Here is a 13,256-nt window from a genome sequence, read left to right as displayed (position 1 = left end):
GCTATGTCCTCAAAGGTAGTGCAACCCCACTGCCTGCCTCTGAGCACAGTACATGGCAGAGTGAATATTCCACAAACCATCAGTACATGATGATAATGGTGGTTATCACAATGTGTAGCCTACGTGCCTGCCCCTCTGGGCCCATGCTAAGCATCTCTGCACAGGGTAGGCCAAAGGTTGGTTCTTTTTAAAAAAAAAAAATGTATTTATGTGTTTATGTTTGTGTGTATATGTGTACGTATGTATATACCATATATACACATATGTAGTATATGTACATATATGGTTCTCTCCTCCTGCCATTAATTTTAAGTCATTACCGGGCTAGACACCTCTACCCACTGAGCCGGCTCACCAACCCAGGCTCCTAATTTATTTATTTATTTATTTATTTATTTATTTTGGTTTTTCGAGACAGGGTTTCTCCGTATAGCCCTGGCTGTCCTGGAACTCACTTTGTAGACCAGGCTGGCCTCAAACTTAGAAATCCGCTTGCCTCTCTCTGCCTCCCCAAGTACTGGGATTAAAGGCGTGTGCCACCACGTCCGGCTCCTAATTTCCTACAACCAGCAAGTAATACTCTCAGAAGGACTGAAAATCTCAGGGCACCCAGTGTCTCCGCCTGTACCTGAAACTTTCTCTCTACTCAGAGGGAAGGGCGAAGATGACGAAAACTGAGCCAGCATTCCTCCTTGCCCCGCTCCCAGGTACCTGCTGTAGGCAGGCCCTTGACTCAGCCAGGGCGGCAGGAAATTCCCCTGCGCTGAGCCACAGCTGAGTCTCCTCTTAGCACAGCCGGGCAGAACGGCTCAGCAGGCAGGAAGCTGCACCCAGGTGAGACAAACACAGCCACAGGTGGACTTTAGTCCCTGAGCAGATGGCACTACTGCTCACAGCCCAGAGAGAGAGAGAGAACACCTCACGTCTACCCATGGGACCAAAGCTGCCAGAATGTTCTCTCAGTTGTTTTCCCTGGAGAAGGGGGGGGGGGGGGGGGGGGGGGGGGGGGGGGGGGGGGGGGGGGGGGGGGGGGGGGGGGGGGGGGGGGAGAGGAAGAACTTTAGGCACTTTTCTCACCTCTACTCTCCCAAGTGTTCGTAACTCCAACCTGAGATGCAGAAGCTACCAGACCAGGTAGCTTTTCTCTTTCATAATATAATTGTAATATAAATACCTGGTATTCAGGTTATTTGATGTGCAACCCCTGTGAAAGGGTCAATTCATCAATAGGCCTGGCGCACAGGCAAGCTATACCAGAGACCCATCTATAAACAGTTGTCACTTCCATCCATTTTCCTGTGTCTCTCTCTACTCTCACCTACAAACCAGGGTCTTCGGACTCCGATTTTTGCAAACGTTGCCTCTCTACCTGGCATTCACTCTCCGTACCTACTCCATGTTGCATTCAACCTTCCAGTCTCAGGCTAGAAGTTCTCTCTCGAGCATGCTCTCTGGGATCAGAAGCAGTGACCCTGGAGGCCTCTGCTGTGTACTGATTGCCTCCGGTCTCCTCTTCTACTCTCACACGACGTGGAACTGAGATTAGCTTGAGATTCTCTGCCCTGGGCTACCAGTTACATGATCAGGGGTCATTAGGACTGTCTGGTGACTCGTAATGGTTAACACATTGCTGGGTTTTAACTAGATTTTTCCCCCTTCTTTTTGTGATAGGGTCTTCAATGTTTAAGGCTGGCCTCCAACTAGCTCCCAAAGATGACCCTGAACTTCTGATCCTTCTACCCACACCTCCTGGTTCCTGGGATTACAGGCACATGCCACCCCGCCTAATTTATGGAGTGCTGGGGCTCATCCCCAGGGTTTCCTAAATGCTCGGCAAGGATTTTACCAAGGGAGCCACATCCCCAGAGTGTTGCTTTATTAAGCTAAAAGCTAAGCATGCTCAGACCCACTTGTGGTCCAACAATAACTCAAACCATTAGAAGGGTCAGTACTTGGTCACTGTGTCTCAGCTAAGGGATTATACAGAGCCCTGTGAGATACTCTAGCTAAGCCTATCACGTGACAGGTGAGAGCCCAGTGGCAACTCTGGTGTTGGTGCTAGTGTATGCTTCTGCCTAGAGCACAGGAGCTCATCTTAGGGGGAACACTCCGGAGAAGTCTGCTCTGCTGCTCTCTGCTCTGTTGCTCCCTCCAGCCCTCCCCGCCTCCAAGAGCCTTTATGTTAGCTAGCTCACTACAGAGCCAGGGGCTCAAATGCTACATTGCCCTTGATCTCCACCCAGGTCAGACCCAGCTAGAAAACAACCAGGCAAAGAAATTTAGATGTTCTCTCACGAGCATCCTCTCTGGGACCAGAAGCAGCAACCCTGGAGTTCTCTTGAGACCTTTCTCAGATTAGCCCCTGGGTCAGGTCAGCTCCTGAGGGGAGGCTAAATGGAAAAGACCCAATTCCCAAATGAATTTCACAGCCAGCCAGGTCATTAGCCTTACAGAGAGTCACCACAGCCTGCCCCCACCCCTCTCTCTCTCTCTCTCTCTCTCTCTCTCTCACACACACACACACACACACACACAATCAGAGGGGTTAGTCTCTGAAAGGTACCTTCTGAGAATCACTCTTTAATTACATACAGCTTTCTGAATGCAAATCCAGCAGTCCTGTTGAAAGCAGGGAACCTACCTACCTGCATCCCCTGGAACCCAAACAAAACAGAACACACACTGGCTCAACGGTCTGAGGGCTGCAGGGTGGTCTCACCTATCCCTGGCAATGCCTTGCAGTGGATGCTATTGTGAGTGTCCTTGTCCAGATGTACTGAGTATGGAACTGTGCCACACTTGGGACTCCATGACCCACACTCTCACAGCCGCTACCACACTAAAGGACCTCATACCAGCAAAGCATTAGTCACGGTCCCTTGGGTGCCACTGCTTTGAATTAGGATAAGCTACAAGGACACACGTTAACTTGAAAGCCTGAGACCTACATGACCATCCAAAGGACTGAGAAGGCTACTTCTGGAGCTGTCCCATGTGGCCAGTCTCTGAAGACTTACCCTAGCACTGGAACAAAATAGACAGTACAGACTCTGGGATCATGGGCCATAGGGGAAGCAGTGAGCAGAGGATCCCCAGGGTCCGATGACACACACAGACTTGCAGTGATCTGGGGTCTTACCTGTGATCACAAGGGCCTCCCTCCTGGAGAAAGAGGCCAGAAGGAAGGATCCAAAGAGCCCGAGTGGCCGTGAACATGCAGGAGCAAGACTCAAGAGTGACCAGTTAGGCTAGCCACAGGGTGCTGACGGAAGACATATCCTACTCAAGAGGCTGCCCTGAGTCACTGCCAGGTGGACAGTGTAGACCCCTAAGCCAAATCCTCCCCAAATTCTCCCTAGGGCAGAGCGACCTGTCCTTTCTTCTGATGAACAGCACCCACTGTCAAAGATTCACCCTAAACCAGAACCAGAATCTGGTCCCTCAAACTTTAATTTGTTTGCTTGTTTGTTTTGTTGTTGTTTTGTTTTTCGTTTGTTTGGTTTGGTTTTTCGAGACAGGGTTTCTCTGTATAGCCCTGGCTGTCCTGGAACTCACTCTGTAGACCAGGCTGGCCTCGAACTCAGAAATCCACCCGCCTCTGCCTCCCGAGTGCTGGGATTAAAGGCGTGCGCCAACCACCCGGCTGGTTTTTTTGTTTTTTTGAGACAGTGTTTCCCTGTTTAGCCCTGGCTATCCTGGAACTTGCTCTGTAGACCAGAGCTGGCCTTGAACTCTGAAATTTCCCCCTCTCTCTGCCTCCTCTGCTTCTCAAGTGCTGGGATTAAAGGCGTGAGCCACCACTGCCAGGCTCAAACTTTTAAGTCTTTTAAGACAAGGTCCACTGGGGAAAGAGGAGAAGGAGAAGCAGCCACAGCAGTAGCCACGACTCAAGCCCACCTATCCCACCACAGTCAAGTCCCCAGCTATCTCCTGCAGAGATGGCGCTCATCTTTCAGCACTGGGCAACCAGCAAGTTATCAATCCATAAGCCAGCCTTCTGGAGAACTGAATCTCAAGTCCTACCCTACAAAACCCTCTTTGAGACATTCCCCCAAAGAATCCAAGGAAGAGAAACCCACCCATCCTTCCTTCTCTCCTTCTTTCCTTCCTTCCCCTCCCTCCTCACCTTCTATATCTAAATTGAAATATTATCTACTGCCTTCCTCCACCCACACCCATCTAAAGTGTATGGCTCCACCCACAAGGACCTTCCCTGAGTCTCCCCAGGCAGGGAGACAGGCAGGCTGCAACAGGCCCCTGGGATTCCTAGTAGTAGACTGGAGCCAAGCCTGCACCTTTCTCTTCCAACTATGTCTCAATAGCGTGCCCTCAATTTGACCCAAAAGGGGGATACCCCCAAATGCACAGAGGCTCTGTACTGTCCTCGGGCCTCTTGTCATTCAGACACTCTTCCCTTCACAAAAGATCCTCCCACAGAAGAACCCACTGGAGCCTTCTGGAACTTGTTGCTGATCCTGGGGAGACCCCCGAGAATTGTCTACACTTCCTCTAACTGTCCCTTCTCAGGAGAAGGCAGGAGAGTTAGAGGAATTGTAGACTTGGCGAACCCCAAGTCTAGCAGAAGGGGAGGTTGGAGACTACCAGTAAAAATTCGGGTTCCAATCAATCTTCCACCTACTACCCTTCACCCTACCCAGGAAGCCCCACGTGCCACACCTACCTCAGCAGCACCAAGAAAAGGAGTGAGGGGTGGGGGTGGTGGGAGGGGATCCCATGGGTCCCTGTGGGGAAAGAATTCATCCAGCCCCTTCACCAGCAGCAGTCCTTCCTCAGAGACATTCCAGCCTCCATCCACTGGCCTTCTTGGCCTCCCAGCCCAACCTCTGGAGATCAGAGCAGCCAAAGGACCTTTGACCTTCCCCAGAGCAATCCCTGACTCTACTTTCAGAACCTCCCTAGAGAGGGTAGCAGAAGGAAACATTAGAGAACAGCTACAACTTTTCCACTGAAACAGGTGGAGGAGCAATGTGAACTTCTTTAGAGATCTCAAGCGAGATCCACAAACCACTGGGCTGTGCTCTCGCCACAAGTCGGCACACCCCCACCCCACACACAGATCATACTTACTTCCTAAGTGTTCCCAGAAGCCCCACTCTTGCCAATGTGTTCTTAAAGCTACACATTCCCTTCTGAGGTTCTGGGGGATGGGGGGAGGCCTCTCCGGGGTTGTGGCTGTCACTATCCCCAATGTGTGTCACAGGCCCATTCCACGCCTCCTAGAGATTCAAGGGCCCTGCGCCCCGAGACGATCCCTGGGGAGTGCTTGTGTTCAATGTGAGCAATGTGTTCTGGAGAGGTTGTGTGAACAGTGTGACCGGGGTTTCAGGGCCACCCAAGCCCAGCCCAGCTGGCTGGGACTCATTTTCTCTGAAGAATCCATTTTCCCACCACCCAGGAACAGCAGGAGCCCTTGGCTGGCTGGAAGACAGCAAGACCACAGCTGCCTAGAGGATAGGACACCTGAACCCCAGAGGAAGACCAGGCCTACGGACTAACGTCCAAAACACTCAGCTTGCCCTTCGAGGAGAAGGGAAGCCCCTGGCACCTTGCTTCAGTGGGAGGACACAACCCTACTTCCTACTGTTCCTTCCTCTCACAAGGGAGGCCTAGCTTCATCATGCTTGCTCTCACACTTGAAAGCCCCCCATCCCCTCCCCCTCCCTCTACACTAGCCCAATCGCCACTTTCAGAATCTACTCTGCTTCAGCCATTCATAAACCCTCCCGATGTATATATATATATATATATATATATATACTCTATTGCTAGCCAAATAGGTCCCCCACCACCACCAAAGACATTCACATCCCAATCCCGATCAAATAAAGCGGTGGTTCTCAGTCTTCCTAACGGTGCGCTCCTTTAAACAGGTCCTCGTGGTGTGGTAGCCCCCAACCATAAAATTATTTTCATTGTTACCTCATAACTATAATTTTGCTACTGTTATGAATAGTGCATATCTGATATGCAGGATATCTAACGTGTGACCCAGGAAACAGTTGTTTGACCCAGAAAGGGTCGTGACCCACATGTTGAAAACCACGGAAATAAAAGAGTATTGAGAAGTGGAAATTATCTTGGATTATCTGAGTCAGCCCAAGATATCATAAAAGACACCAAGCAGAAGCCTGAGTCAGAAGTCTACAGGATGAGGAAGGCGAGTCGGATTGGGAGATGTTACCTTTGACCACAGAGGAAGATCACAAAGTCAAAGGGTACACAGCAGCCTCTGAAAGCTATAAAGAGAAAGAAAAGGGAACACATAGCCCCATGAGACCAGAATAAAGTTACACACACACACCTTGAAGACTGGGGGACGAGGGAAGTGAAGAGCTAGCTCAGTGGTTAAGAGCATTTGCGGAACCAGGTTCAGTTCCCAGCATCCTTGTGGAGACCTCATACATATATTCAGGCAAAACACTTATACACATAAAGACACACTGGTTCATGAGGTGGATATAAGTAAATGTTTCTTCGGACCTAAGTCTGTAGAAACCCAACAGGCTGGGTCTGAACAGGGCAAGGCACCCTTAGGTGCTCAATAAACACCCACAGGAAGACCTACAGTTCTAGAACACCTCTCACGACCTCCCATAGGCAGGAGAAGGCTAAACAGTTGTTGAGATCATGACCTAAGCTAGTTCCTCCTACAAGTACTCACATTAGTCACTGCCAGAGAGTCTCATGAGCCCAGACGTCCCCAGCATCGGTGACTGATCATTCACCCCAGCAATCTCGTCATACTTGGCCCCACAGAGGCAGCCCTGCCATGCCACAGACTCAGTGATCAGTCATAAAAGACTGGAGGAGAGGGCAAGCAGCCAAGTCTAGACATGGGACTGCTGCGATAAGGTCTCCCTATACGTATTCCAAAGAAAGCAGCCTAGCAAGAAGTTTCACATGGACAGAGGAGGGGGACTACTGCTCACAGCTGGGCTAAGTCTATCTGGCTTCTGGCAAATCTTGTCACCAAGCAGAGAAAGACACAGAGTACCAGAAGAGGAAGCAGCCAAGACCTTGGAAGCAATAAAGGTTCCTGAAGGCTGTGCTGGGGGAACTGCAAACCTACGGAAGGGGCCTTTCCTCTATAGATTTAAAATATCTTTTTTTGTTGTTGTTTTGGTATTGATTTTATGTGTACGGGTGCTTTGCTTCATATATATCTGTGCCTCACTTGTGTACCTGGTGCCCACAGAGTCCAGAAGATGGCATTGGATCGTCTGGAACTAGGGTTACAGATGGCTGGGAACTGCCATGTGGGTGCTGGGAACTGAAGCCAAGTCAGTGCTTTTAACTTCTGAGCTCTCTCTTTAGCCCCTCATCTCTTGGTTTAAAGGGGTGGGGGTGGGGGGCGGTGAAGGGTGCTGGGGATATAGCTAAGTGGTATTTACCCTAGGTCCTGGGTTCAATCTCTAGTACTTAAACAAACACACACAGCCGGGCAGCGGTGGCAGCGCACGCCTTTAATCCCAGCACTTGGGAGGCGGATTTTTAAGTTCGAGGCCAGCCTGGTCTACAAAGTGAGTTCCAGGACAGCCAGGGCTACACAGAGAAACCCTGTCTTGAAAAAACAAAAACAAACAAACAAACAAAAAAAGAAAAACATACACACAGAGACACACTTTCTCTCATTCACAACCACTACTACTTACTAGCAAAGTTCAAGGTCAAGGCTGGAAGCCCCAGCCCTGAAAACTCCCCATGTTATTAGCCTCACCCCCATTTGGAGAGCTCCTTGCTTTGAGGCCTATCGGGAGCTAGCTGCAAAAGGAGAAAAGGAACCACAGCTATAGCATTTGTTACTGAAAGCACTTCAGAGGCAGGGGAGAAACACAGAGGGAATCTATTGGGGCCAGCAGAGCTCTCAGCAAAGAAGAGACAACGTGGGCATGCAATAGAAGTTAAGATGCACTACTTCACACCACAGGCTTGGAAGCAGGTAGATCTTCACTTTCCCACAACGGTACTATATGTGGCCTTAAGCTTCAAGCTCTCCATCGGATAAGTGGTCACAATAACCCTGTCTGCCTCCAAGACTGGAGGGTGCCAGTAACCTGAGCATCAACATACAGAAAGACGACCAAGAGCCAGAGAAGAGAATCCTTGCTCCACAAGCACCCGGGAATATTCTTCTCACTTAGACCTAAGTTTGTACCCACCCATATCTCATACCATAACTCAGCAGAAAAAGGCTTTGCCACCGAGCCAGAGGACAATGGGTCTCATCCCTGGAACTAACGAGATGAAGAAGAAAACCAGCTTCCTCAAGCAAGCTGTCCTCTGACCATCTCATGATGTAGCATTCACACACCCACACAAAACACACACACACACACATACATGCACAGATGCACACACGTGCACACACATGCATACAATAAATAATAATAATGGCTCAAGTCAAACGTGGTGGACCAGCAGTGTCCTAGCCCTTCCCACTAAACCAGTGTGTATCCATCTTCTAGGGTCCCGACACAGTTCAGACCAAGGTCTCCCTCTCACAATCTCATAAGGGCAGCTCAACTGAAACTCACACCAGAGAAGCCCAGGTCAGTCAGAGCCCCCACCAAGAGCGCGTGACAGGACACATTCCTCAGCTTTCCATAGGGCAAAATGGCAGAGGCAGCAGAACTGTGGGGAGCCACAAGCCCAAGGGAAAAGACAGTCAAAGCCCTGTGGGAGCGAAAGCACAAATAAGTGAGCAACACACTCCATCCTTCACACTGGTCCTTGGGTTTTGGAGAACAGCTTCAGACTGTCATAGCAGCAAGGAGGGACCCTGTGCTCGTAAATCACAGGGCGTATCAAACAGGAAAAAAGGCAGAAGAATACAAGAGACCAGGACTGTAGCCTGCTGTAGTGGTTTTGATGAGAATGCCCCCCACCCACTCACCCCATAGGCTCAGATAAACTGAATGCTTGATTCCCAATTAGTGGATTTGCTTAGAAAGGATTAAGAGGTGTGGCCTTATTGGAAGAGGTCTGTCACTGGGGGTGGGCTGGGAGTTCAAAACTCACACCAGGCCCAGCCTTCCTCTCCCTCCTCTCCCCCCTCCATCTCTCTATCCTTCCCTCTCTGCCTCCAACTTATTAATCAGACATAAGCTCTCAGCTACTGCTACAGCCAGCCCCATGCCCACCCCTGCTTGCTTACTGCCAAGCTCCCCACCATAAGGTCCTAGACTCACCCTCTGAAGACATAAGCAAGCCCCCAAACTCACAGCTTCCCACCACTGCCTTGGCTATGGTGCCTCTTCCCAGCAGAACAGTGGCTAAGAGGGGCTATCTCTGCTTCCTGGACTCGCCTCCATGCCTAAGCTCACTTGGAGATAACACTAGCTGCCATCCCTAAGCTTGGAGCTTGGGAATTCACTCACTCAAGCGTTTATTCAGTGCCTACTTTTTGCACAAAGACACTGTGGCAGCCATGTGGGAGCCACAACAATGAATCACACACAGGCCGGACTCACAAGAGCTTCTTCTATGAGGAGAAACAAGTGTAGCAATCACACAGCGGGGTTAAGGGGTAGCACGGGCTGGGGGATGTGGCCGGGGGAGGGGGAGGGCTTGCTAGCATGTTTCAGGTCTGGCGTTCAAGACCTTATCCTGTGAAAACAGGACTCAAACATCCAGAGAGTGAGTCATGAGATGCCCGAGAGCTCCGGAAGGCCTCCAGCTTAGTTATGTGCCGCTTCTGAGCCTGATGCTAAGCCCTGGGGACACTAGAATTGGTGACACACAGTCTCTGTTTTTGAGGAACTTGAACTCTAGAAGGAAAAGGGCTTGTAGGCAGATTATCTATGTAACAATGCCCTGAGTACGGGCACTTAAGTCAATAATGAATTAACAAAAGAGGCTAACAGAAGAGCAAGTATGCCCGGGACCTGCAAGCTTTGTAAAAGGAGGTGATATTTTGATTGAGTCACTAATGAGGAGAAAGCCAGGCTAAGAAGAGATCCAAAGGGGGTCAGCAAAGCTGGATTCCCTTTAAAGGGACAGCATCCAGACCAGCTGGAGCAGCAAGGCCTGGGAAGCAGGGCCTGGGAGCACCTGATATGCTTTGTGAGAAAGGACAACCAGGGCAGGTCTGGAGGATCAAGCAACAGAGACAGGTGGAAACAGGCCCCAGGTGATGAGATGGGAGAATATGCCCTCAAAAGGCACCACTTGAGAAATCAGACTGCAGCTCAGGTGCCCACGGGGCCAAGAGGTGTTTGAAAGGAAGGTAGAGACCCAGGACCTGCAGACATTCCACAGCTGATATCTAGGGCGTGAGGTGGGGCTTCGGGGGAAGCACCCCAGAGATCACTCGACAGAAAGGAGTAAGATCTACCCCGAGATCTTCACTCGCAGAGGGAAGATGGGAGACCCAAAAATCAAGGTGACTCGAAGCAATGTGTAAATTAGGTGTTTCAGAAAAGCAGGAAGAGCTGGGATGTTGCCCAGTTGCTAAAGTGCTTGCCTGAAGGAAAGATTGAGTTTGATACCTAGTACTACGTAAAACCAGAGGTGGAAACAAAAGACTGGAGGTTCAAAACTATTCTTAGCTACATAGGGAGTGTGTGTCCAGTTTGGGCTGTATGTGACCTTTCTAGAATGGGGTAGAGGTAGGGTTGAAAGGGACTGTAAGAGCTATCACCCAAACAGCTTAATGCAATTCCTCCTGACCTGAGGCTATTATCCAACAGGGACCACTGAGGTTCCAGTCTTAGCTGGAGGGGAGTCTCCCTCTAGGAATAGGGACTTATAGCTCTCATCTGGGCGGGGGAAGGGTCCATATGAATCTTAACATCAAAGGGACACCCCCTACCCCATCTTTTACCTTTCTTTCCCACACTTGTCAGAGTGGGGGGTGAGGCTGCCAGCACGGTATCTCCTCATTCTTGGCTCCTTCCTAATTCTAAGCATGAGCCTCCAGGTACAGAAACAAACGTACAAGAGAAGCTCCCTCCTGGACTGATGTAGTTAAAACACCAACTTCCTCCTCCGTGGCTTCTCCACAATCCACCCCTACTTCTGCCGGGGCTTCCACCAGGACCATATGATCCTAGCCCAGAAGCTAGGGGAGTGGCTTTTCCAAGGCAGACCTTAGGGATTTGCACACAAGTGTTAAATCCTCACAGTCAGGCAGATCTTCAAATCCAGCGCCTCACCCTGCTGTGCCTGCCGCAGCTCTGAAAGCCACTCCACCCACAACACCTGCTCCCATCCCCCAGTCCCTCACACCCTGGCTAAGAGGCCTCAGCCAGACAGGCCTAAAGGAAACTCATCCAACCAGTTTCCAGCAGAGAGGAAACTTCTCCCTCAGCGAGGAGCACACAAAGACCAGAATTTCGACAGTTCCCTCACCTGTTACCAAACCCCAGAGGCTACAGAGTACACAGGGCACGGCAGCTCCGGTGGCAGTCCACTCCATGAAGAGGGAGGCCTTGACACACAAGAGAAAGAAGTAGTGAAGTCCGAGCAAGGATCTGCCCCCGGCTCCCTGCACCTGCCTCCTAGAGCTACACAGATGGTAGGTGCTGGCTCCACCCGGCCTGACACCCATTAGGGTATCCAGGACCCACTTGTTACCTCCCCTGCCAATGGTGCCACTTGATTTCATCTAGAACAACCACTACCACCACCCGCTATGGATTCTGGGAAAAGGACACTGTTTTCCCATTATGCATGTATGTATGCGGGGTATGGGGACACAGGACCTTCTCTAGCCACCCATCCGTGAATGTTGAGAGAAGACCTCTGAAGTCCCCAAGCAAAGCACTCCAAAAGCCACAGGGCTGTCTGCCAGTCACATGGCCAAACCTACTGGAAGCATCCAGGCAAGGTAAATAGAAGTCACTTTTCTACAATGAACCAGGTGTGGTCCTCCATTTCTGAACCTCCAGGGGAGACTGGAAAGCCCTGTGCCACAAGCCTGTGGCTGCTCACGTTCCCCAGAGGTTGCCAGGCGAGGTTTAGAGTCCCAGAGTTCACAGAGTCCCAGCTGCACCCCACTCAGCCACCCTTGGCCGGGTCTCAGAGGCTACCTACCGCTTTCCTCAAAAGGGCTCCCATCCCAACACAGAGAACAGTCCTGGGAAGGTGGCCAGAGACTGGGGAGCGGCATTCTCTCCGGAGTTCGGCAGCCCAGCAGTTAACAGGCTCGGGCTGGGCAAGCAACGAACTGCCACCAACAACCTCGGGAATTAAAGCGCCCGCTGCCTCCTGCTGAAACCTCTTCAATAAACGTCCTATTCAGAACCAGTTCTGCGTGTGGGTCATACTTGCTGCATTTCTCTCATTCCTGATTGCTGGGGGGCCTTAACCATGAAAACGTATCTTCCCGGCAAAACTTAGCAGGCTCCCAATGGGGGGAGGACCCAGGCCCCAGCCCCAGCCCCAGGAGGTAAGCACCTTGCAGAAGAAGACCACAGATATCTCCAGAGATTAAGCACATGGGGTACTAAGTGCAGGAAGTCAAACACTGAAGACTCAAACAAAGCCAGATCAGTCAACAACACAACAATACTCCATTTGTGGGGCACCTCCCCCACTCAGGCCCTCAAAGCCTGAGGCTATTAACCCTTCGGTCCTCGAGGCTGCAAGTTGGAAGGTGGGACACAGGTGGACAGCAGAATTATCCCTGCTTTTCTGGTCAGGAACACTGAGGCACAAGCTGTTCCCAGATAGCAAACTAAAATTGCAGGCCACATTTTACGAGGGTGTCCCAGGCACCGCTGTGACACATTCGCTATGTAATTTCACAACACCCCCCCACACTCCCACCCCTGACTCCGACTGGAGGCCATGCGGCTAGGGAGGTGGAAGGCAGGGTTTGCTGGAATCCAGGATTCCAGAGCAAGCCATTCACAAGAAACAGCACGCCTCCCCCTCCTCACACACAGGACCCAAGAGACTAGATGGAGCCAGAGAGGAATCCACAGTCCCTCATGGAATACCTCCTTTTTTTGTTGCTCTTTTTAAAAGTTAACATTTTGCCGGGGAAAAGTTCCCACACAGTGTGACAACCTCAGAAAGAGGCCCAAACGGAGTCATCTGGGAACCTATAACTCACCCATAGATGCGTCCAGTAAGAAACCACTTGTGAGACCAGCAGAAGAGGCAAACACACAGCGGTGTTCTTCTGCCCACACACTCCAGGGAAGTGGGGTAGTAGTCTGCACACAGCACTCAGTGAGGCACAAGAATCTCGTACTGCTTCTGAGAGTGTCCCGACAATGTACCCCACTTAC

General features: G+C 50.9%; 1 protein-coding gene across 7 annotated transcripts in view; it reads right to left on the bottom strand.

The window, feature by feature from the left end:
- Plekhg3 (pleckstrin homology and RhoGEF domain containing G3) overlaps nt 1–13,256 on the bottom strand; it is a 44,693-nt gene that overhangs the window by 19,214 nt on the left and 12,223 nt on the right. For 3 of the 7 annotated variants that reach the window (XM_029484834.1, XM_029484836.1, XM_029484835.1), the window contains exon 1: nt 12,055–12,076. The exons of 1 other annotated variant lie outside the window; for it this stretch is intronic. The gene's annotated coding sequence lies outside the window, so the exon portion shown is untranslated. Of the gene's footprint in view, nt 1–12,054; nt 12,077–13,256 lie in introns of those variants that run through there. 3 more of the 7 variants (XM_029484838.1, XM_029484837.1, XM_029484839.1) reach the window with 1 other exon arrangement.

Source organism: Mus caroli, chromosome 12 (genome assembly GCF_900094665.2).
Source record: "Mus caroli chromosome 12, CAROLI_EIJ_v1.1, whole genome shotgun sequence".
Taxonomy (NCBI): Eukaryota; Metazoa; Chordata; class Mammalia; order Rodentia; family Muridae; genus Mus; species Mus caroli.
The sequence above is the reverse complement of the archived record's forward strand: the minus strand, read 5'-3'. Positions and strand labels throughout refer to the sequence as shown.